This window comes from Buteo buteo, chromosome 13 (genome assembly GCF_964188355.1).
Source record: "Buteo buteo chromosome 13, bButBut1.hap1.1, whole genome shotgun sequence".
NCBI classification, from domain to species: Eukaryota; Metazoa; Chordata; class Aves; order Accipitriformes; family Accipitridae; genus Buteo; species Buteo buteo.
Window position 1 is genome coordinate 33,250,646 of NC_134183.1, and position 25,554 is coordinate 33,276,199.

The 25,554-nt window shown below is 38.0% G+C and overlaps 1 protein-coding gene across 8 annotated transcripts in view; it reads right to left on the reverse strand.

The window, feature by feature from the left end:
- OTUD7A (OTU deubiquitinase 7A) overlaps positions 1-15,709 on the reverse strand; it is a 154,042-nt gene extending 138,333 nt beyond the window's left edge. For 3 of the 8 annotated variants that reach the window (XM_075045459.1, XM_075045457.1, XM_075045456.1), the window contains exon 1: positions 15,607-15,707. The gene's annotated coding sequence lies outside the window, so the exon portion shown is untranslated. Of the gene's footprint in view, positions 1-15,606 lie in introns of all 8 variants that reach the window. The other 5 variants (XM_075045461.1, XM_075045460.1, XM_075045463.1 and 2 more) reach the window with 5 other exon arrangements.
- Positions 15,710-25,554: the final 9,845 nt, after the last annotated feature.

Sequence of the window (25,554 nt, forward strand, 5' to 3'; positions counted from 1 at the left end):
TACAGAAATAATAACCAGATAAAGTACTGTATTGTTTCTACAATGCAATCTAAGGAAGTCCATTAATATTTATGTCAAATATACAAGCAATTTAATCAAAGTTTTGGAATGCTAACAGTGAGATGCACAAGCAATGCAGTTGGACCTTGAACCCCCCCTAAAATGCTTTCTGTTTCTGAGGTCAGTTACCTCCAGATACGATGTAACAGCCAGCTAGACTTCCAATTCTGAAAAGTGAGGGGAAACTTGACCCCTCCCAATGCAGCAAAGGGACACCCTCACATTAACCATGTAGGAAGCACCAAAGATAAGGTCATCAATAAAAAGTCAGACAAAAAGTTAAAAAGAAATAATCAAAATTCACAATAAAAACAAAGACATTTTCTTGCTACTATTAGGCCACCTTCCTTTTTTTGAATTTGACCTGTGTGTTTCTACCCATATAGTCAATAGGGGAGGCTTTTGCATGATTAAAGGACTGTAAAGCTACCTGAAATTTGTCATGTGAAGTACTGCAACATGTGAAAGTTCTCACATTATATAATTATATTATACTCCAAATAGAGTAAATGCTGAAATTGTCATATGAGATGTAAACTGACAGTCATATGCTGTCCCTCCTGTTTCAGCACCAACCCATGTTTGGATTCTTTCCCTACCAAGTAATCTTAGAAATTCAGTTCCTGTGAGAAAGATGCAAAAGCTAGATATTCACGTTACTCAAGATCAGAGACATTGACAAGGTGAATGAAGGTTTTCCTAGTGGCACCAAACATAGCTTTTAGCATAAGTATATTGGTTGCTGTCATAGTGAAAAAAATAGCTTCAATTGCAAATGCTAACAGGCAGCAGATAACTGGCCATATGTGTGCGTCTGTGGGTGAATGCCTGAAACTGAATTTTGAACTCTCAAGCAGAAGACTGGTACTTGCTCCCTGCAATCTGTACAGGCTTCTTGTAAACTTTAGTAACACCTGGGCTAAACAGAAGGGTCACATTCTGAATCCTCCAATTAACACAGAGGCAGAACATGCAATTAAAAGGCTACTCACACTGACTATTTAGATTGGGGAAAAATACAAGTTTGGGTGCCAAAAATATGGCTTCCCAGAAAGAAGTCGTAGTCTCGGAAAGAAGGGGCCAGGAAGGAAGGCAGCAAAGATCGTGACTGGAGAAGACTCTGGAAGCAAGGGAAAATCCTAGAGATCAGAGATGCATGGAGACTAATGAATGCCAGGGGATGCTCGGGGACCCTGGCCAGTGATGTCCAAGATTGGTAACTACAAGGAGATGCACAGCCAAACCAGCACAACTTTCTACCCAACCTTCCCAAACTAGCAGTGATCTCCCTGCTGGGAAGGCAAGTCAAGACCTAGTGAATGTAGTGCTGGCAGCAGAGAAGGTGAGTGAGTGTGCAAAATGAATCAAGTGTGATAAAAGCCTAAATTTTGATGGTTCTTAAATAAACCCCAGTATATAGCTCCACTACACATTGGTTTTAGCTCTGTCTCACCTTTAACAGCTGTTAGTTCTCCTCAGCATGCTGTGGTTTACCTTATGAAGAGTAGTACCTGTTTACAAAAGTTTAAGCACATTGTATTCACCATTTACAAAACAAAAACATAGAAAGAAAAGAAGAAATCAAACTCCCCCAAACCAGAAAACATTTACAAAATTCAACTTTATAACTGCAGGTCTCAAATTGAACTTTTGCATTACAAACACAAAACCATTTTGGTAGAAAACGGAACACACATTCTTTCAAAAGAAAAATGAATTTCATACTGCTAGTTCCTGCTACCTCATGGAAAAACATAGCCTACCAAATTAAAAAATGAAACACTAATCTAAAATTGAAGTTCACAATTAATAATAAAAAAGTTCTAAATCCATGGAAGGGTATCAAAGAAATACACTTTATTTCACAATTTCCATTTCAAGTATCATGAAAGGAAGCAGGCAGAGTATAAAAGCTTGGGAAAAAAAGAGCATCTTAGTCTCTTGGGTGTTCATTTTATGCTGTAATTGGTGAAAAGCCTCTCTAAAAAGGTTATAAATGCCATATTAATTTCATTAGGAAAGCTCCCATGGCATATTAATTTAGTCTCTGGCACTGTTACTGCATCTTTTCAGATACACAAAATCTTAGGAGGTAATTTCATTAACAGTAGAGATCTGAGAAAGGCAACTAAAATATTTTAAATAGATTGGTAACAATTCAGCTTGGAAGCATGCATGTTTATTAATATACTATCATTCTCTTCTGATTAACAACACACTGACACACAAGAGCTAGAAGGCTCTGCTACTGAAATTATGTTATCCTCAAGGGCTCTGTATTTGCAAAGATTGCATGAACAGCTCTCAAAAGATTAATGACCTACTCCTTTATTTAAGGCAGATACTCATCTTCAGTGATAGCATATAAACTCTGAAGCTGAGCATGAAATTTAACAACTGACTTAGCTTACAATGCTAAGAAAGAAGACTTTTTTTCCCCCAAACACTTGCTACTGAACACTGTAGGTAATTCTGGACATATAAAATACTTTAAGTGCCAGTTTGTACAACTGCATTAGCAGCTTCTCCATCCTGGCCTTGATTCTGCAACTTGACTCACACATGCAGGCCTCAAAGCTACCTATGGTCTCATTAGTTAGTAGAAGTCAATGTGAGCTTTTTATCATAGGATAAATTTATAAAACACAAGTAGATAGAAAGCAAGTTCTATCAAAATAAATATGTAGATACTTAGAAATCTCACAGTCTATGATCACTTTTACAAATATAGTATGTACATTTTGCATGGTTTAGGTCATGACAATTCTAAAACCTGCGTACACTTACTGGTTAATTGAGACATCCTGAGCTTAGCTATCATATAAAAGCAAATTCTTTCCTCTTAGTCATGTTTTAAACCCAGGCTGTTCATTCAACTTCACTCTTAGTCATGAGAAAGGGAATACCTGTGTGACCAAAGCTGCTACTTTTTATACATTCATTATATTCATCTAATGAATTAAGAGTCTATAAATCAGGAGTGAGTGTCTTTCTGAAAAGGATGTTCTAGTTCAACTAGACCTATAGTTTTTAAGCAGAAACTCCACCACCAAGTTCTAAAGCTTAAGTGGTATCAGGAGATCAGATCGTAAAACCTCATAAATGTCCCACTGGACTCAGAAATCTAATGAGTCACATGCTAGGCATCTCTTCATCAAAACACTAAATCCCCACTGCAGTCAACAACAGATACAAAGTCTCTGAAGAATTTACCCATTAGTACACAGAAAGTACATTCTGGAATAAAAAAAGATAACTTTTAAGCCCTACTTCCCTGAACACTAAAGCAAATTTTATTATTCTTCATACATTTGCCCATTCTTTGGGCAGTTTCATTTGAAATTTTTCTTGACAGGCAATGAAAATAAATTTGTTCAAAAATTTGTTTCATGACTGATCATTATTCACAAATCAGTGTAAACCCTATGACTGGTAAGCATGGGATTCATAAGACAACACATATTTAGAGCAGTTCCACAATATGTTTAGATCCCCAGCAGTAAGAATGAAGTGTAACTGGTTACCAATCAAGTACTTTTGTTATTTTCAGGAAAATAAGTAATCTGAAATTAAACTACTTTAATCTAGAATCAAAACTGGAAACAAACTTAATAAACAGCATAGGCATTACTAAACAGAAACACTTTTAAAACCAAAAGGGTGGGAACACACAGAAAATAAAGGCACTCAATATTTCTGAGTACACTGGATTCTTAGGCAAGCATGGATGGAAACATAGCATGAATGGTAGCTTTCTTTCAATACATACTCTTCTGCATGAAATTAAGAGCAGGGATGCCACAGTATCACATATGATCAACTAGCTCTCTCAGATTAGGAACCTGTCCAACTGACTAGTGCTCACAAACTTTGATTATTCCTACCAAAGTGTAATAATTATTGAATTACATGGTGCTTATTTTAGATTACATGTTCAGTTTGTCATGACCATGTTTCATTCTGTTCCTACCCTACAAAGTTATTGGAGTATCTCCTGGCTTTTTTTCACAGATAACACAGGTACTCTCATCCAAGACAGTAATGAAAATATTAGTTAATGCCGGATTCAGGACATATTTGGATTTCTACAGAACCCCAATTGTTTTTTCAAAGCTAATAAAGGCATACAGAATCATACCCAGAAAAAAAAAGCAGAAAGAGTGTGTTAGCTTTCAGTTAAAAAAAAAAGCTTGCTTTTTAGGCTATCATCTGAGCTGACATAAAATACTATCTTCCAACTTATGAATTCTCTCCAAAAATATGGTATTATCAACAGCAATGTTTGCTTGAATGCCCTAAAATTAACAAGTATTTTCTCACATATTCAAATCCTATTGTTACAGCAAAAAAAAGCAGTAGACGGAACACCTAGCAGAGACGTGACAGTACAAAATGTATTTGCCATAGGTTAGGAAGGACTACACAACTGCAGGTTCAGTTTTAAATAGACATGCCTAAGGGCTAAGAAACTGTTTATTTTTCCAAATTACAGAAGAACAGAGAAAACACAAGGGTTTGGGGCTGATACGCAGCTCCACTTCTTCAGATATAGAATCAATGTTTTGAACTGGGGTTTTACATCTTGACTATTAATGAAGTTACAACTTTATCTGGCAGTTTAATCATCAGGACAAGAATAAACTTTTAAAAAAATACTTCATATGACCTAGAAGCCCAAATCCCTATAAGAAGTTATGGGATCTCTTAAGGACCTGTCATCAGCTTTTCAAGTGAGTCAAAGAGCTTTGGAAACTTTTAAAACAATTCTATCTGCATAGGCTCCTGATATTATAAAATAATTCATTTCAGTCTCTCTCTCTGTCTCTCAAAAAAAGTAGAATTATCTCAACTATTAACACACAAAATTTAAATGTTCTGTTGCAAAACACTAATCAAAGATCTACCAAGCCATTGAACCTCAGAGCTACAGTCTGCTTTCTCTTACATTTAGTCAACTTTATCAAATCCTGTGACATTTACATACACAGGAAGATGTATACCAGAACACCACATTACTTTGTGAACTACTATTAATGTATTTAAAGGAAACGTGCTTATTTTTAACCGTAATACGTTTCCTGTAAAACTATGAAATCCTGCTACTAACTTTTCCTGTAAATACAAAAAACTCTCTTGTCTTATTTAACATGCATTATATGCAGTGACCCAATTTAACAGTGCAAGGCTTGAAGAAAAGAAGAGCTGTTAGATCTACAAATATATAACATCACTACATTCCAGCCAAAGAAACAGTGGGAACATGAGCACCCCAGAACACTGTATATTATTAACAGCTCCCTCCATCCAAATATTTTATTAAATGGGTAATAAGCTTTTATCTTACCTGGCTGCTCAGGAATTTATAAAAGTAAAAAAAAAAAAATAAAATTTTTTTTAAAAGGCAACTTTTCTGGCAAAGTACTGTAGGATTGGCTACTTTCCTACTTCAAAATAATTGTACAAGGTTTAAACACTTCTACAGGATTTTAGTAAATATTTTTGCTAACTGTCAATAACTCATTCTTCCAGAACACGTGCTCGTAAATCTTAAGCTACACTTTCAACAGCCTCTTCCTTTTCTTTCAAAAACACTGGTAGCCCCTTATAACTATATACATACATGTAGTTTTATATATACAGCTACTGCATTTCATTTGCTTTGTAACTTCAGCTGGAAGATCAAATACAGGTCACATTTTGCATGAACATCTGTACAGAAAGTTAAGTCCTGCTTTGGCATTTTTACCTTCATAACACTAGCAAACCCCATTCTTAACTGTTGCATTTAAAGAAAAAAATGAAACAGATTGGCGTAGTGCTCATTGTCTCAAATTATACAATTATAATTAACACTACATTAAATTTCTCATGGTATGGTGATAAAAACAAATAAGATAACCACAAGCTACCATAATTAGAGTTTCACTTATTAGAGATTTTCTCATCTAGATCTCAGTATTTTACTGCACAGCACTGAATCAGTTATAAAATTAGCACCTCTTAAGACCATGAAATATACTGTACAATACTGGGAGGGTACAGGGTTCCTGGAAATTTATTTTTTTTTCCTTTCTCTAAACATAACATCTTTTCCATAGCCATATCCAAGAATTATATGGCTTGCAGATAAAACATCACCAATAAATCACACCTATATGGCAAATTTTTGTACAGTTACATTTTGCCCCACTTTAAAAGTGAATATATTGACAAGGCATCATTTCAAGCAGCACAAAATATATTTTTTCCATAGATATCAGTCATGAAAAGCATTTTGAAACATCAAGGATTTAATCTGAAGCTCTCCGACAGCAAAAGATTTTGTTTTCCAAATGTGAACAGAGTAATGGTAACAGTAGTGAGCTAAATCCACTTGTTGGCCATTCACTGTTTTAGCATTTCAGCTTAAAATGTATTTTACTGCCACAACCATTCCCTCTGAGGTCACCTTTTGCCAAAGAGACTCAAAACTCCACAACTCAAAGGCTATTTTCTGGCATTATTTTACTAGGAAAGAAGGTCCTTTTCAGTGGTTTGGGGGAGGTGGACTGTTTGGTTTTGTATTTCTAAAGCTCCAGACCTCTTTTTCTCCAGTTCCCAGGGACCGTGGCAGCATGACTCTCAAGGAATTTGTTACAGACAAAATAATTTTCTCCTCCACTGATAAGTCTCGGATTTCTATAAGAAAAATGGTTCACAGAAAACATACATATTCATGTTATTATAACTTCTATAAGATAATAATTGGGGTACAATTAGTCATAGGGTTATTTCTACCCACAATGACATACAGTATGCAGACTAAAATTATGTGCTCTTCCAACCTTTTCCTCACAAAAATAAAGCATCTTTTTATGGATGTAAACTTTATTAAGAAATTCAAAGAAGGGTATTTCATATTTTTCTTTGATAGCTGTAAATACACATTTAATGACAACCAATTGGCTTCAGAGATACCTTCTCTCCTGAGTACATATCCCTCTATTTATACTGGGTAGGAAAATATTTTATATTAAATGAGAGGCATGTGGAATGAAAGCTAACAACTGAATAGCTCTTGAAGGAACCATTTTTCCCATTTTCATGTAAAGCATATTTTAGGAGACAAAACTGGAGGAAGGAAAATTATAATGGCTCTGTTTCTCAAATTCTTTATCAAAGAAAGTCAAGAGATTATCAGCTAGATGCAACCATCTCATCAACTCCAGATACTTACAATTGAGCTGCTCAGGCATGAATATTCATCTCCTGTGGTAGCAAAAGGCAGTGATTTATATTTCCATGTTAATTGAGGTCTGCACTTCACTAGTGCAACATTTTGTGCTCCTAAGAGCTTATATCTCAAGCACCTGATCTGCATTAGCACGCTGAGGGAGAGCAGCCAAGCTAGCAATACCTCAACTGGATGCACATTCATCAGGTTTTCCAGTACGACTACATATTGCTTATCTGCTGAAATGAGCATATCATCTTTTTGCGGTCAGAGTGCTACCAGGCCTGCAGATAAGCAATACATCATTATCAGTAAGGTGCATGTCCCAGTAAATCAGTGCCTTCAGGCTTGCTTTAAAGAAGATTCCCCCATGTGTAATAAGTAATAAATAGTTTGTAGCATCTGTTTACAATCACAAAAAAAAGCCAGTTCAAACAGACTTGGACCCCGTTGCAAAGTTGTTAATTTCTCCAGTTGCAAGTCCTGAGATTCAATTTCCAACCTACTAGCCTCTATTTGACCCATCCTCCTTTGCCAATTACAGGGATTCTCCCTTTGATGGGTAAAGGAACTGAGAAAAGTATTTGGGATGGATGAAGTGATAGAAAACGGGTATCTCCTGTTACAAAGATGATGTAGCCCAGAGAGAGACAACATAAAAATGATTACTGTTACAAACAACACAGCTCTAGACTTTATGGTGCTAATCTTTCTTCTACACATGCTTTTATCTATCAATGTCAGAAGAAATTTTGAACAATGCAGAACAATAAAAATGTAAACTGTGTTGCCCAGGAGACATTACAGAACTCTACATAGCACTTCTTCAAGAGAACCTTCTTTATTGAAGGAGGAGAAAAAAACTGTGTAACCTTCATAGAACATGTTTTTTTCACAGTCTTTACCTTCCTCCTATTCTTGCCAAGAATAGGCATCCTTTTATCACTCCTGATTAAATTTGCTTTGAGCATTTGTAGTCTGCCTATACAGTAATTAATATCTGTCTTCGTATTTCCTGCTCAAGACTGTTATACAGTCCTTATCTTTTAAGCATCTTCAGTTTGGAATATTAGAACAAAGTGATACAAGTATGATTATAGACAGAAAAGAATACAAGAGAAAGAAAATCAGTAAAGCACTTCTGGGTGCCTCCCAGAAAATGATTACTTATGTGAGTGCAAACAACTTTTCCTAGCTTATTTGAAACCCTGCCTCCAAGTATTTAGCAATGTACAGAACAGAGAAACTCTACCATAACACAAACATGCAAGAAAACTTCCATTATAAACAGATAGATATAAGTTCTGTATATCTGAGGTCCTAAAATATTGCATTCATATCAAGAAGCCGGAAGAAACAAACTGTCTATTGCTAAAAAACACTTAGCTTCTACAGGACATGTCATTCCAAGTGTTCCTCATCCACTAAAAGTCATCCCCAACTACATAGCTCAAAAATTCATTCCTTCATACAGGTCTTTCAACATAGAAAGACATTGTATAAAGCCGAATATTTGGATATCTGATTTCCCCCCTGCCTCCCGGCATATTAAGACTATACATCATAAGAAGCTGTGAGAATAACTCATAGGACCTCAAATCCTTGTGGCAAACTGCCACTCAGACCTGGACCTTCCCCTAAATGCCTTGGCATTGACATGCCCTCCCATGGTTTTATTTCAAGACTTGCTTTTATGATTATTGAAAAACCAAATATGAAACACTGACAAAAAAATTAAATTGATATAAAGCATCTCAGCTGTTGTGATTTTTGTTTTAAACCAAATTTTCAGGTTAACCTCACAATCTCTGAATTTAATCCTCAGCTTGTAAATGCTTGGGCATCCCAGTACTCACAGCTAATTAAAAGGTTATTACTTTTCAATGGCAATTTCTTAACAGCAAACAGCCTCAACTCATCAAACTCCAGACACTGTATCAACCTAACTTTATTTAATGTTACCCTGCTGGCCTTCTCCGGGAGACTACTGTTAATTTGTGCTGAAAGGAAGTTTCCTCCAGCTCTTACTCAGCTGTTCTTGTAGAACTGATGAACACATGATACCCCTTGAATCTTTCCCACATATGAACTTTTATCTATAGGTTGTATATTCTGTCATTATTTCTGTTGGAATTACATAAATCTGCCTTTCCTTTATACTCTACCTCTCCTTTAATTCACCTGTACTCTTCCTGAGACAAAGATGTAAAGTTAGAGAGACATGGGAGGTGATTTCATTGCTTCACACTTAATTATAGTTTGCTAAATCAATGCTTTCTTCACACTAAAATAATCTTTTCCCATTACTACAATGTTATTTAATACAACTATACGTCCTCCTTTTCTCTGGAATTGACACTGTAACAGGTCTCAGACTTAAAATAGAAGCAACTGGGATATTAAATATTCTCAGGTGAGAGACGGGCAGGTTTCTGGTAAGGGATGGTAGATCCGAGTCTAAGTGTTCCTGACATAACCATCTGCAACACTTTGGTCTGGGTTCTGTTCTCAGATAAGTATGTTATTCTGATTAGAGCAAGTGTGCTGTCATATCTGTATCCAAGTGTAGAGTTTGATAGCCTGTGTTTTACTTCTACTGTTTGCTGCTTAGTACAGACTGAATCTAACTAATAACCTCAGGTCTACCATCATCAAGAATCTCTCCTTTACACTGATCTCAGTGCTAACAGGGGAAAAACTATATAACACAGGATAAAAGCTCCTTTGCAGTATCTCGGAAACTTTGAAGGCAATATAAGTGTTTGCACAGAAATTTAATGAGTATATACCTAGACAGATATATCTGTCCTTGCTTAGCAATTTCCAGTAGGGTGTAAGTACCTGACAGAGTCACTTCCCAGTAATAGAAAAATGACTCATTCCAACCAGAGACAGAGCAATCCAAGTCAGGGACTGTTTCTCACACTTTGTTTCTTGCTGCAATGGATCTCAAAAGAGACAGAAAAAGCTAATCAAGTAAAGATATTATCTGCTGTATGATCTCATTTGGCATTCTTGTATTCATGATTTGCATAGTTCAAGACAGACAAAACCTTTTACAATGTCAGGCTCCCAAATTAAAGTTCTGTCATTACTGTGCTTTGAGAGTCTATGTAGGCGCTGCCTATGGGACACAGCCGTAGCCCTTCTTTGCTGGAATAGTGCTTTTGAAGAAAATTATACTTACCAGAGTATTTAGAAAGTAATTACAGTAGAAGAGAGTAAAGTGACTTACCAACAAAGATCAATGCTGTAAGAAAGGCCTCTACTCCAATGCCCTTGTTCTTGAGACTAGAAGTAGTCTGTGGAATGACTGAACTGTCAGTCACTCACGCATTTTATGTTTTGACAGTACCAATACAATAACCTTAGCCTGGTCTGCTGTGTAACACAGAGCAAAGGAATTTGTTCAATAATTTCTTCTATCAGGAATATAACATCAGCAGAGTTTCATTCCAGCTAAGCTGCTGAAACATAAAATATAGAAAAACAGAGAGGAATTTTTTCATTCAGATTTCCTAATAGGCAATGATTATTTTACCAGTTTCTATGGTACTATCACCATGGCAGCTAGCCATTTTAATCACAGGCATTAGAACACATTTCTGATAACATCACAGCAATAGCTTAGAAATATATTACATCTCCTGGTCATATGCAGCAGTAACAACTTTGTAAATTTCCATATGACAGAGATCACTAATGGCATCAGCCGACATCAGGATTAGAAACGTGATACTTCAAGCATCTAATTAAAGAACAGGTTCTCAGTGTTCCTTACTCTAATTCTGAAAACAATAGTGGAAATATAACCATTGTGACAAAAACAAGAATCAAAATTCTTTCACAGCTTGCTCAGTTTCTACATGGGTTTTGCCCCAACTAGTCAATGCATATGATTACTCAGCAGATCCTAAGAGAATGTGCAAGTGAAAAAAAATTCACTGTAGAGCACTGCATATCTGAGAAACAGACAGATAAAAATGGCTACTTTACCCTTGTATTTAAAAAAACATACTTTGTTCTCTGTACAGTTTAAATGGTATTGAAGCATCACATACAAGATTTAAATCATGGTCAGAGAGCATAACTCACTGTTCTGACTGACGAAATTTTCATAGTGTGAAACATACTAATTTTACTAAATGTATCATGAAGTATTTACAGATATGCTCATTCTGAAAAAAACTGGAAGTATTCAAAAATACTTTCAGTAATAGCAATCCTCCATTTCTTCTATAATTACATAAGAAATTACATTTTCAAACTATACATAAGAAATTACATTTTCAAACTATCTTAGAGTAAATTCATACTCTTGTCCTGGAATTTCTGGGTTTTTTCAAATTAAAGTTTATTTCAAAAGGCTGACTCTAAAATATTAAATGAATTTATAAATCCTTTTAATAAAAGCTAATAAGCAAGTTCAACAGTTTCTCTATTTCAAGCCTAAAGCTTTGCCAAGGGTCCACCCAAGAGATGTTAAATAAGATAAGTACAGATAATGTCAATAATATTCTGCAGTAAAACACTACGGCAATGCACTATGACTAAAAATCACTGGTATAACCGTATCCTAAAATAGACAGCATTGGCCTCAAATAGAACAAAAATCTGAAGTAAACTGAGAATGAGACTTGAAATACCTCACAATTAGCTTTGTCTCTTCAAACTACTTAAAATCAGAAATACTCATCACAGAAGCAGTTATGCTAGGAGAACAACATAAAAACAGAACTGAAAGTCAAGTCTTTCAGATCTCCAGTATCTCCATGCTTGTTAGATTTACAATTTTTCCTCCCTTAGGTCAGTAATTGGGGAAGGACAGCTAAACAAAGACTAGAAAATATTTGATGGTGAAATAGTTGTATTGTTACATTTACATGCATATACTAATTAATCTGCCTTTAAAATAAAACCAACTACTATCAAGGATTTGAGGACAGTTCTGCCATCTTATCTGGGGACACTCAAGTTCCTCAGTTTTGTGTCATGCTTTGTCTTAGGAAACCAACAACAAAGAAATATAGGAAGATGCAGTGTAACATCTATGCAACATTTATATCACACTTGAACTGGTAAACTTCTACTCTTGCATAAGACTACACTGCTGAATTTTCAGACCATCTAAGCAGTCAGGTTAGTCTCCCAGTTTTTTCATTAGAGCAACACTGATTAATTTGTTCAGAAGGTCCACATACCATTTAGCTCTATGCTTTGGTCTAAATACCTATGAATGCATTTGCATGGCTGTGCAGTGCATATCAACTATAAATGAACTGGTAGACTACAAAACCTTCAACAACAACAAAGCCTTTTCTACTTCTTTCAGTCCTCAATTTAATAACAGTTGCACTTCACATTTTAAAGGCTTGCCATTTCCTTAATTAAAAGTTTATGTTTAATTTTTGCTTAATATGAGTCCCAAGATATTTTATGAAATTCAAGTCAAAAGGAGATTCAGATTTCATGATGTTTTGGAGAATGCAGAATATATTAAACAGAAGGAGACCTCATTGAACACTGTAAGATCTGAGGTCTGGACTATCTGGTGACAAATATTCTGCTAGTTCCCTTAGTCCTTTCCCTCTTTCAGCTTCAGCTTTCTCTCCAGCAATACATAACTACGTGGGAACACCTTGCCAGTGGTGTTCTCCTCCTATTAAGACTATAGAAGTTACTATGCCTAAAGGCAATAATGAGCTAAACAACAATATGTGACAAGTTGATATATACAGTTTGTATCCGTCTATGCAGTAAATAAAAAATTTTACAAAATACGATTTTTCCCTAAATAACACAGGTACGATACCAATGAACTCATACAAGACTAAATGACATGAAAACATCATGGTGAATAGATTTTAAAATATATAGTTTTAAATAAAAATTAGATGTTCTACATATAGAGTACTTTGGCTACTTAAAACAGAGATTCTCTAATTTTTTAGTAAGTAACACAAAGGGCAACTATGGCAATGATTAGCAAAATGGTTGCATTGGTAAGATTTGAGTCAATGTTCACACACCTGCATGTATACAGCTCTACAAAATTCCTGACCTGAAGTCCCATTCACTCAAAGCCTCTTCAGTCCCTGGCCTTTTTGCTGAGTCCACCAACATGCCAATAAGGGACATGTACCAGGGGCAATGAAAGATGCAGAGGCAGGCTTACTATGAAATTACTAAATACCTTCCCACCTGGTAATTCCATGCTTACTTGGAGCCTATAACATCCAGGCATTATCACCCTTATTTGAACTTGTATTGGTAAACCAAGACCAAAACCCTCTAGATTCCATTTGCAAAAAATGACCTTTTTCAAAAATAGATACATTATGATTAAGCAAACAATCAGTTATTTTTGCACTATACATATAGCAAATTATTAGTCTATTAGACCTGACCCCTACCCAGCCTCATACTCTTAACAGTTATTATGTTATACATGAATTAAGCTGTCCTGCAAATGACTGAGCTTCTTGTAAACTACAAACATAAACACATAATATCACAAAAGAGCAAGATTCACAAAAAGGTCATTTCTATTCCCCATCATGCCATTGTTTCTGCTGCATGAGCATACATAGTCCACATTGGTTCTACACTCCACACCACAACCAATGTTACAGATTTATCAAAAGCATACAGGCTTGTAATAGAAAGTATCCCAGAGGATATTCAGCTACATTCCTGATTCAAATGGGGAAACTCCAGCTTGCCCCTGTGTGAGGAGCACATGCACACCTGGGCCAAATCTGGCCTTCATCCATAGAAGGGAGACCATTTAGTCAATTCACATCAAGAGCAGAAAACAGATCCAGATAACAGATTATAAATAACAAATCAAAGCTTTTCCTACCAACAGCAGTTTCAATTCCAAAAACTTAATATACTTTGCTTTAAATCTGTGCCATAGCAACCTTTTTTAAAGTCAATGTCATCTGTAAGGACTGAGTTAAAATAAAATGTGGGCCAAATTTATCAGACATTAGTTTCCTTTGGATATAGAGCTCAGAACACTGACTGTGTGTCATCCTAGATATGACTGGAGTTGTATATATTGCATCCAGCAACATATTTTAAACCAGTGCATTGCAAAATACCTGCCCTGATCATCAGTTTCAAGTATTTGTCCGAGACGCTGAAGGTCAAATGAAAATTGTGAAAGGTTTCTTTCCGTTTACATTAAATTTATATCTGTATGCTAGATATTGTAGCACTATTCAGGCCTAAGCAGAGAAGCCTCAAGAGTTTGTTAAAATATGACAGCATTACAGTTGGTCAATTTAAAGGCGCATCTGAGGGACAACAGAAGAGACCATTCCCTATTGCAGTGTGGAGCTATGTATGCCCACATAGCCATGAGTATCACTGTGAATGCGTGACACTGACCAGCGATGAGGAACTTACTGTGACAGAACTACAGCAAAAGTAGTCAAGAATTTATTCTTTTATTTTCAGCACTGGCTCCCGAGGGGCTCTGCATCTTTCTGTCAGATAGATACTTAACAAGCCTCCAGAAAGAGCTTAGAACAGACATATTCCTACAATCTCCAGGGTAGGCATAGGGGTAGCGAGCTTTTTAAATTTAGATTATGTAAGGTCGTGTACCTCACTGCATTACGTTTTATATGCACATTATATCTCACTGCACTATATGGCACCCTGTGAACTCCAAATGATCATTATTCACACAGATCCTGACAGATTGCCTTTTGTAGCTCTTTCAGAGAGAGAGAACAAATATCATATGTACCTCTAATATTTATCGGAATGAGGTCAGTCCCCCAGATGTCCTGACAGGGTCCAGGAACCACAGGAGATACCACCTGCCCAAATCGGCCTCTTGCCCGAGCAGCACCGGACCACCCGGCCAGGGAGCAGGCTCCGTTTATCAGACACAGCCGCGAACGCAGAAGCGAAGCTAGGGCGAGAGTCTGCAATGCAGAAGCCCTTCCCGGAGCTCGTCGATGAGCTGGGGGAGACGGGGCGGGGGCAAAGCCGGCAGACCTGCCCGCATCCCCACCACAAAAACCCGAGGCACGGGGCGGGAGGTGTTTCTAAACGCCAGCCTTTACCCTCACCAGCTACGGCCGAGGGCTTTGCCCTCCCACCGTCTGCAGCTCCGCACAGCGGGAACTTCTGCAGCCGAGGCGGAGCGGGCAGCCCGCAGGCAAGGACACCGCTGCGGGCCGGGCCGGGCCGGGCCCACCTGTGCCACCTGCCTGCCGCTGAATGACACCGGCCCGTCCGCCGCACTGACCTGCCCCTGCCACGCTCCCAGCCAGGGGAGAGGAGGAGGAGGAGGAGGAGGGAGAAGCAGCTCTTACCTGCTCCCGCCGCTCCTCCCGCAAGCCCTTACTAACCGAGCTCCATCTTCCTCCGGCCGGGGAGGCGGGGGGGGGGGTGGGGGGGGGGGCGAGTCAGCCCAGCGCTGCCGCTGCCGTCCCCCCCAGCTGCCGCTTTCCGTCACTGCTGTCCCCCCGCCCGCGCTGCCCGGCGGAGCGGCCGCCTCTCGCCCGCCCTGCAGACGGCACCGGGAGACGGAAAGCGAGACCCACCTCCCGCCACCGCCCCCTTCCCATGAAGTCACCGGCCGCAGGGCCCTCCCCTCGGCTGCCCGCAACGGCCCGGAGAGCCGCGCTCCGCCCCGCCCCGCGCCCGCCCCCGCGGCAGCGGGCTCCGCCGCGCCGAGCCTGCCGGCAGAGCCGCCCCGCACCTTCCTCCGCCGCCTGCCCTTCTTGCAAGCTCGGCCTCGCTGTCCCCAGGCGGAGACAGTGACGGCAGAAGCAGGCGGCAGCGCACGGCCCGGGAAGAGGGGCCGGGGCCGCGGCCGCCCCTGCGCACCAGCGCTCCTCCGCCCCAGGATGGTCCCACCGGAGCGGGAGACGAAGAGTTGCTTCCCTCCCGTACCCATCGTAGCTCTGGAAATGACCATGCCTAGTTTTGCCCTCTACAAAGAGGGTATGTTATTCTACGTTACTGCTTTTCATGTGCCTTCTATTTCAATACTTTCATGGGATTTGCTCAAGGGATGACAGTAAAGTTTTCTTCAGCCTCCAGCAACTTCTCAAATAATCTGGTTCCAGCTGCTCCAGTACACACACAGGTGTCTTCTCTCTCACTTAGTTAAAGCTACCTCCCACACACCGAAGCAGTCTTTCACTTCCACTCTTCCAGTAACACTAGAGTTGGAAAGGAAATGGATTAAGAAACACACCTCTAGAGCTGAGCATTCCCTTTTTCCACTTACTGTGACAAAAATAGAAAAGTGCAAGACCAAGAACTAGGCAAAATATGTGAAATAGAAGGAAAAAAACAAAGTCACAGGTACAGGAGTACCTGTTCAAGAAAAGCCTCCTTACACACTTAAACACTAATTTTCACTTGAAATCAGCCAACTAGAGACAACACACGATCAATGACAGATAGAGCAACACTAAAGCTTTAAGGAAACACCGGATGTAAACAAAATGTCATAATACATTTTGTACCAGCACAGCACATCTGGAGAAGTACATCTGGTGACGTGAAAACAGTTTTGCAGAAATGCATTTACATATCATAAGCAAGTGAGGTTTGATGGTTGGGGAAGATAAACAGATCAGTTACATTCTAGTTCTCTGCTAGAACCCCAACATCAGTTTAGAATATTGTTGAAACCCCCAGAAGAATCCCACCTTACCTTTGAAAAATATTTCCTTTTGTAGCTAATGAGGAAGACAGAAATGAAAATATTTGAAAAAGCTCCCAACTGTTCCATGCATAACCTTTTGCTGCAAATGCAATGAGCTACTAGCTTTTGACATACAAACCATGACAAGCAAAAAACCACAACAGTTTGGTCCAATGCAATTTTAGGCCTGTGTCAAATGAACTCTCATTGTCTGCCTCGCCCATCCTCTATTCTCGTTAGAAAAATTCTTTATGCTCATGATTGAAGATTACTTAGGCAAGCAGAGTTCTCTGCTGTGCTCTCAAGTTCCTCCCAAAAGCAAAAGTCATGAGCAGAACAGTTCCTTGGTTTCTTCACCAATGCAAAGTCCAGCATTCTTTAAGTGTGGCAAAGAAAAATAAATTGTGAAGTGTATGGATAACACACTCAAAAAGAACCGTAATTACAGAAGGAGACACTTTTTTGTTTTCCTTGATGCAACTGTCTGTACGGATTGTCCTACAGGTGATTCCCAGATAGTGAGAGTTCTATAAAAGATAGAACAGTTTGGCAGACTTTTGCCAAAAGATCTCTAGTCTATTTGCCTTGTGAAGGAAATCCATTTGTGAACATGTGAAGAGACCCTCAGGTGGCTACTCCAGAGGTCTCAGGACTAAAGATACTCTAAAACTAGTCACAGAAGCTTATAGGGCCAGGGGATCAAACCACGGTTTGCTCAGAGGGCTCTGGGTTGGCCAACTGGTGATACAGAGTCAGAGATTCATTTAGATGGCTGCTGCAAAAGAAGTGGCCAGTTCTCTTTCTTTCAGGCAAAGCCAGATACCATCTTAGCAAAAGTCTGAAGGACTTAGCAAAGTAAAGTGTACAGACCCATGCAGGGAGAACCTCTCCTATTGAGGCTTGAAGTTTCCTCATTCTTCATCTTTTCATGCCACTAGCAAAACTTTCTTTTAAGCCACTATTAATGGGAAAACAAACATGTCTAACAGTCAAAGACTCAGAGGAAGCACGAAAATGCAGAGACGCTGAATCTAGGTGAAGTCTTGGCATACTTTGGGCACATTATGTTCTGCATCCACAGAAGTGGTAGTATCTCCAATAACAGCAGTCTTAACAGATTCAAGAACCAAAATTCTTTAGTCCAAAGAGATGCAATGAATGCTGCAATCTCTCATCTGTACATCTTCCACCTCTTTAAATTAGAAAGCAGGTATGCAGTAGTCCACAAAGATCAGGAACCCAGAGGTCATAAAGTCATTCAGAGATCTTAAGTTTGCAGGTTTTTAGAGAAGGGAAGCATGCATATGACTGACATTCCCTGCAAAATCTATTGTACTTTTTCTGTGACCATATATGGATGCAGGGGGAAGAAAAGAAAGAAAAGAAGTATCTTCACAACTGATGTTCTACACTGTTCATTAATCCTGGCAGTTGGGTGGCTGTCAGCATAACATGACTCCATAAATAGACAGGTTCCTGTCATTGTGAAAATGATGCGCTTTCTCCCTGCCTATTCACATAAAGCATTGCCACTGTGTTGTCTCTCATCACCTGTCTTGCATTGCTCTGGCTCAGAGGCAGAACGGATCAGAAATTAAGCAAATTCTTTGAGCTCAAAAATATTCTGGTAAGATCAAACTCGTTTCTTGACTACCACCAAACCAAAACATTGCCTTGGGTGTTCTCACCCGCCAAGGACGGAAGCAGGTATCTTCTTTGTCTTTATTGGTAGGCCAGGACAGAAACAGAACATGTCTGCAAGTATGGTGGCAATTCTTCTTATGCTTACTTAATGCTGACAAAATGTCACAGCAGAACATCATCAGTATGAACACTTTTCAGTATTTGCTTGGAAAAAGATGGGATTTGCCTTCAGCTGCCAGCTAGGTATGCAACGGAGTGCTGTATTGATCTACGCAGCCTTTAAATTACTTACACCACTATCGCAATCTCATGTGATATGACCAAGTATGGGTTTGTACACTTCAGAAATGTCTTCAAAAGCCCTGTCTTCAGGGATGGTGTGAAAGAGGGTCTTTGTTTAACTATCCTGAGCCCCAGTTAAATGAAGGCATAAAAAGGGTACAAGAGCTGTTGCCCATAATCTGATAAAGAACAAAACCCTAAATAAGCTTGTTGTATCAGCTTGATTCCTTAAGAACTTTGCTGTAATCAGAAGACAGATGATAAAGGCTTTTGTTGTGATTGACAACTCTAATGAAAATGTCCATACTGGAAATATCATAACCCTAGTAAGCATTCTGGATATGTCCTGTGAACTGGACATGTGGAGGTACCCATACAGACAGTTGAAAGGCACAAAGCAGTCTCATGGATCTAAGGTAAATTTACTAGATTCCGCACTCTCACCGTGCACATACATTAAAAGCTATGCTGAAAGCTATTGCAAGTTAAATAAGAATTTATAACAAAACCCCTCTCAGGGTAAGCAGGTAGAGATGAAGCAACAAGCAGCTTTTTGTGGTTAATAAATAAAAGGAGGAAAGCAAGAGGGAAGGCTGGCTCCTCCCTTCCCTTTTCTGTTCTATGTAGGAAGGAAAACCAAAACTGTAGACCAAAGGTCCATCGCCTATGAAATATTTATACATATCAAAGGAAGTTTGTAAACTTATTAAATTCGAAGACAACAAAGAAACAATTCGCATTCAAACTGAGCAGACTAACCTGTGCTCTTCAAGCAAAGTAATGGTATTCCTAATAATACAGATTTTGATTTAAATTCTGTCAAAAGAAAGCATGCTGCAATAGTAATGGAATGAGGGAGAACACCCAGATACAGTTCTACAAAACGTGTGTTACTAAAATATATATAAAGTTCATTTGAGTCCACATGAGTTTAGAAAGAGCACTGAACTTTCCAAGTATATACTAAAATTGAACACTTGGCTAAACAGAGACAGAAATAAGAGCAAAAGCAATGTGATTTGGTTAGTTGAATCTAAGCAGAAGACAAATTCTGTGGGTACTGAACTTTGTAATCCAAAAAAAAATGGTGAGGTATGACTGCCATCATTACAACTTTTCCAGTTAGTAATAAAATACTAAAATGTCAACCTTGCACAGATACAAATATCCAAAACAATGAAAAATCATGTCTCTTGTTGTTTTCACTCTCTCGTGGTAGTTTATAGTAATTGTGGATATGAGCCTGACAGTCCCAAACATGTTCACAGGGTTTGAGATATACTTAAGTTACCATTAAGAGTTGGACTGCAGCATTTGCAAATTAGCTTTAATCTGACTAACACAGGTAGCCATAGCAGAACAGCAGTATCAATATGCTCTTACTTAAATTCTGTGCTATGCTCCTGAGGACCCTGGACTTTGAAGAGCTAGTATATAGAATTACAGTTTCTTCTCAAGAGATGTATGGAGTTTACACAGATATGCCATTTCGGTATAATATCCTCTAAAGCACAGAAACCACACATCCAATTTCCATTAATGTTAAGGCAGTAGAACTCCATTTTCTTTCATGGAAAGAATATTTGGGTTGCACGTTTAGTTTACTTTTCAGTTTCATTGCCAGTGGCATTATGGGAAAATTAAACAAGTTTACAGTTCAATAATGGCTTGTATTTACCATTGATCAAAATTACTGCTAAAGAGATTTTTGTTAATCATTAAAGTGATATGAGAATCTATATTTCTAATAGGCACACACACACTAAAATAATGGCAGTGCAGTAACTGAAGGACAAATAATTTAAAAGGAGCAGCTTCTATATAATAGCAAATTTTTACTACACAAATGTGTTGACATCAATCATTGCAAACCATTTGAGAACATTTTATATATTCCAATTCACAAACTTGGATTTATTATTAAGTATATTGCAGTCTATGAACCCTGTATTTTTCATTTTTCCTAAGTTTGCATTTTTCTTTTTATAGTATATATTTTTTCTTTTTATCATATATATACTTTTAAATATATATTCTGAACTTAAATATTATATATACATGGTAATGGCACTGGTTTTACCTCCACCCCCCAAAAAAACCAACAAAAAGTTTGGGGACAAAAAAATTAATAATTACTCAGGAATTATGCATATGCTTAAAGAGAAGAAAGAGTCTGGGGGACATTTAAAATAGAAACAGGGCTGAAGTCACTGATTGTCAGGTATAAAGAAAGTTCATTTTACTAGTTTAGTTCCAGATTCTCTTGCCTTGCTTTATTTCCTTGTTCAAGGCATAGTTGTTTTATCTTGGCTACATAACTTTGGCTCTCAAAATGCAGAGTTTCTTAGAGAGGGAGAGATGCTTGTTTCCCCTTGTAGGATGTCACTGAACAAGCCTCCAGGTTGCTTTTTCTCAGCAGGGCTTCTTTATAGTGCAGCATTTTGCTTTCCCACAGTACTGCAACAGTAACAGGAACCATACGTATGCAGACTGTATCCCACAGAGCACTGTAATTCCCATTTTATAAATGCAGCAATTACACAGAGTTTAAATAATTTGAACCAGAGGAGATTCATTACCAGTCTATGTAAAGAAGACATGGAATCCAAGTGCAGGCCTGCTTATGATTCTTAAGAAGTTTTTGGACAATATCTTGAAAACATAAGCATTTAAATGTAAACATGTAAATATCATTATCTACCATGAGCACTTCATGACCTTTAAGACATTCTGTTGTTGGTACCAACAGACAAAAAGGTCTCTGTCACAGTTAGTGCAATCTGTCAAGAATTTTTCAAAAAAGTCAGCAAGTAACGTTAACAACTGCTTCAGTCACCTACTACCTTATAGCAATTACAGACATCAGCTGCATAAATCCATCAAGTCTCCTTGCCAAGATCCCCAGCCTCTTTGGGGATTTCTCCTCAGCCTCACAGCCCCACTCAAGTCCTTCTTTCCTTCTCTCCTACCATCTCTCATGCTTCTGCCTTCCTGTGGCACAAAGCTATTTATAAAGAGAAACCAACACATATTGTAGCCTTCTACAATGCATATTATCCTCTCTAATTTCAGTTCTACCACTGCCACACATTCTGAGCCTGCAATAAGTTACAGAGATTTCAGAAGGGACATTAGGTGAGTTCTGGATGGAAAGCTTATAGAAAATAAAAGTAAGCTTGCAGTTATATTCCCCAAAAGATAAGAACATTAGGTTTTATCCTTCTGAACCTTTTTGAAGAGTTCTGGATAAACAACTTTGGCAGATGAAACACTAATAATTTCTCTCTCCTATACAGTAAATAAGCAGAAAATTCTCTTCTGTGAGACTCCATAGAAGACCGTCACACTATAGTGGGTTGGGTGTTTTTCTGTTGGTTTGGGCTTTTATTTTGGTTTGGGGGAGGGGGGTGGTTGTTTTTGGGTTTTTTTTAACGCTTTGATGAAAAGATTCATGTAAGTATAATGTGACAACTATGACTTTGTAGAGATACCTAAAGTTCCCAAACTTAGTTTGGTCCTCAAAGCTCTACAAGAGAAAGCTTGTAGGAGACAACTACATTTAAACAGCAAATAAATTCTACAAGACAGTCTGCAGTTCAAGTCATCCTTAGGAAGCTCATGAAGGGTGCAAGAACTTGATGCAGTTAATTAGCAGTTAAATGAATGATGTACCAAAGTCTAACAAACTCCCAAGCCTACCATTTTCATTCTAATTGTATGAAGAACTAGTGATAGATTACTGAATAAAAGAAGGCTCTAGGTTCAACTTCTACTGAACATTCACCACACACTCCATCAATTTTTTCTGATGTTTTGTGTAGTATCTCTTTATGGGTGCTATATGCAGAATAACACAGTTCTGTCTCATGTCTGGTCACTTAAATCCAGCCCAAAAAACATACTTCCAACTTTTGATGGAAAAGAGCTATTTTGTAGAGAATGATCAAAACACAGAATTCATACAATTTAGTGGACAAAAGGAGCTTAAATGAATATCTGCTGAATCCTTCACTTTGGGAATGAATAGTATGTACATCTCCTTGACTTAACTTCATGTTTTCTTCATCTGTCATACTTTTTCCTTCAGCCTATCCCCATTTCTACAATTCACTGATTGCAGGAAGTTCCTTAGAGAACCACAGGCATCCTGAAGCTAACAAGCAGATAGATAGATATAGATACAGGTATGATAAAACAAATTGTGAAATGAGGTATCTGATCAGGCTTCATTGGTCTATATTAGATATATCACCTTTATAAAACAACTTTATTTTTATTCCATGTCTTTTTTCTTTAATATAATGAAGCATCCACATCAAACTCCCACTTCAGAAAACATGGAAATTGGGGCAAAGCTGTTAAAGACAAGTTATATAGCACAATTTAAATGATACAACAGAAATGCAAATTGGATTCCTTCTAATAAATGTCATTTAGAAAAAAAAAAACCAACAAATTAAATTATGACTGATCTTGAATGTAAGTGGTAAGCACAACTTTCAGTGTTCTTATTACTGCTAACACCAGTCTGCAAGATCATTAGAGACTAGATACAAATGGACAGACAACAGAGTTGTATCTTGCATACAATGAGACATTTATGCTTATAGATCAATAGAAAGTTTTTCAGAAACTCTATCTTTGTCTAGTAAAGTAAGTGAAGACACAGTCAATTGTCCCTAAGAAGAAAAACTCCTCTAGTCATCTTTTAAGATTGCTACATGAGCAATAGCCCTTAATGAGACTTTGATGGTAGCTCTGTGGCACCTGGAAGAGTTTCTAATTAAAAACATCTTTTTGTTATTCTATTTGGAAAAAGTAACTTAACATACAGTATCCACAGAAAAAGATTTCCTCAAAGGCCTAGGAAAAACCTTCTTTATCTCTAAATGTAAATGAAAGTCTAAAATAAATAAATAAAACCACACACACACAGAGGCCAGTTGAAAAGGCAAGAAGGATATACTTGAGTTATTAATACCTCGGAAGATTTAACTTGAACTAGAAATGAGGGGAAATAACTTTTTTTTTTTAAACTGTTTTCGAGTAATTGTAGCTAATAGTACTTAAAATTAGGGTTCCTGTGAGTTACTGCTTCCCCCCCTTATGTTTATACAGATCAAATCATCAGCATTTTCACTGCTGAATTCTACACTGTTTGAAGCACATACACTGCAGTCCAGGCCAGAACAGCGGCAGAGGAAGAAATCAGGCTGGTTACCTCCTCCTCCTCCTGACCTGTGAGACTGGGAGCCAGAAGAGGTTAGCTGTTTCCTAATTAATTTGATTTTTAAAGCTGTTGTTATTATTAAATGTCACTGAAATTAGCAGCATTTCTTGCCAGCCAATTGCTTTTATTACTTGTTAACTCTGGAAATATCTACTCAACAAGAACACATTTTTCTATCAAGTCAGCTGGGAAGTTTATTTCCTCTGTCATTACATCAGATTATTATTTTACAGTTACAGACAGATTGTCATCAGCCTTCAGAGGCTTTAAAAATAATGCAATATGGTTCCTGGCATTCCCAAGCAGACTGAGAAATGCCACCCACACAATTAGCAACACATTTTTTTACACAGCAAGCAAGAATATTTGTTCTACAGATGTTTTGGAGATAATACTGCAGTAAAATCTGGCACAGAACAGAACCACTAATGCACTAAGGCATGACACTTCTAAACTGAAACTTACAGCAAATCTGCCATGCCTTTGCTGCTCACTGGTAAGAAATAGGATCACTTCAAATATCCCTCAGGATATCTGACACTTCACTAGTACATGACTATAACCGTACTTCACTAACAAAATGCTCTTAGTATTAACAAGGTTAGGCATTACAGAATATTGCAAAGGTATACCCTGCTGATGAAAAGCCTGGACCTATAAGCACACAGTGTTACTGATACAGTTGCACATGCTTCATAGATCTCTATTTACAGAGCTGTGGGGAGGAGCATACCTATCCCACTTCTAAATAATCCTCCTGACATGTACAGAGGCTCTGGAAGTTGTTTGTGACAGGTGAAGGTGACATGACTTTCCAATTTAAAAAATTTAATTATTTTTTTTTTAAGTCAACTTGAATGGCTAAAGAGTCAGCACTATTATACCTAAGAGACACAGATTTATAAATACTCAGGATTCCTAAAGGGAAAGTTTTGCTTTTTGTCAGTGACATGTTTGGCTGACATTTGAGAAGCTGTCTGATTAGCAGAGTAAACATTTTTTTAAAAATGCCAAGGCAAACCTTCCTAATCCATGGGATCTCAATGAACAGAGAAAAGTACAAATTTAGGACTTGTGGAAGAAGATAACTGCCTATATGCAATGATAGTGAGCACCTGGAACAGTCAGTTCTGGACACGGGCAATAATCTTGTAGTAAGGGTCATCTCAGCTTTCTTTAAGAGGGAATTACCCTTGCATTATCATCATTACTGTGAGACATGGGACTTGTTCATTTACCAGATGAACCAACAGTAGTGAAAGAATACCTGTCTGCATTCCTGACTTCTGCTGATCTGTAAGCTGCTAATATATTTTTCACACTATGCAAAGGCATAACAATACTGTTCCAAAAACCACAGAATCAATCAGCAGACTTGGGACATTTCAATTGTTTTGAATAGAAATAAACTACTACTTTTAATAACTAAAAGCTTTTACAAAGTCA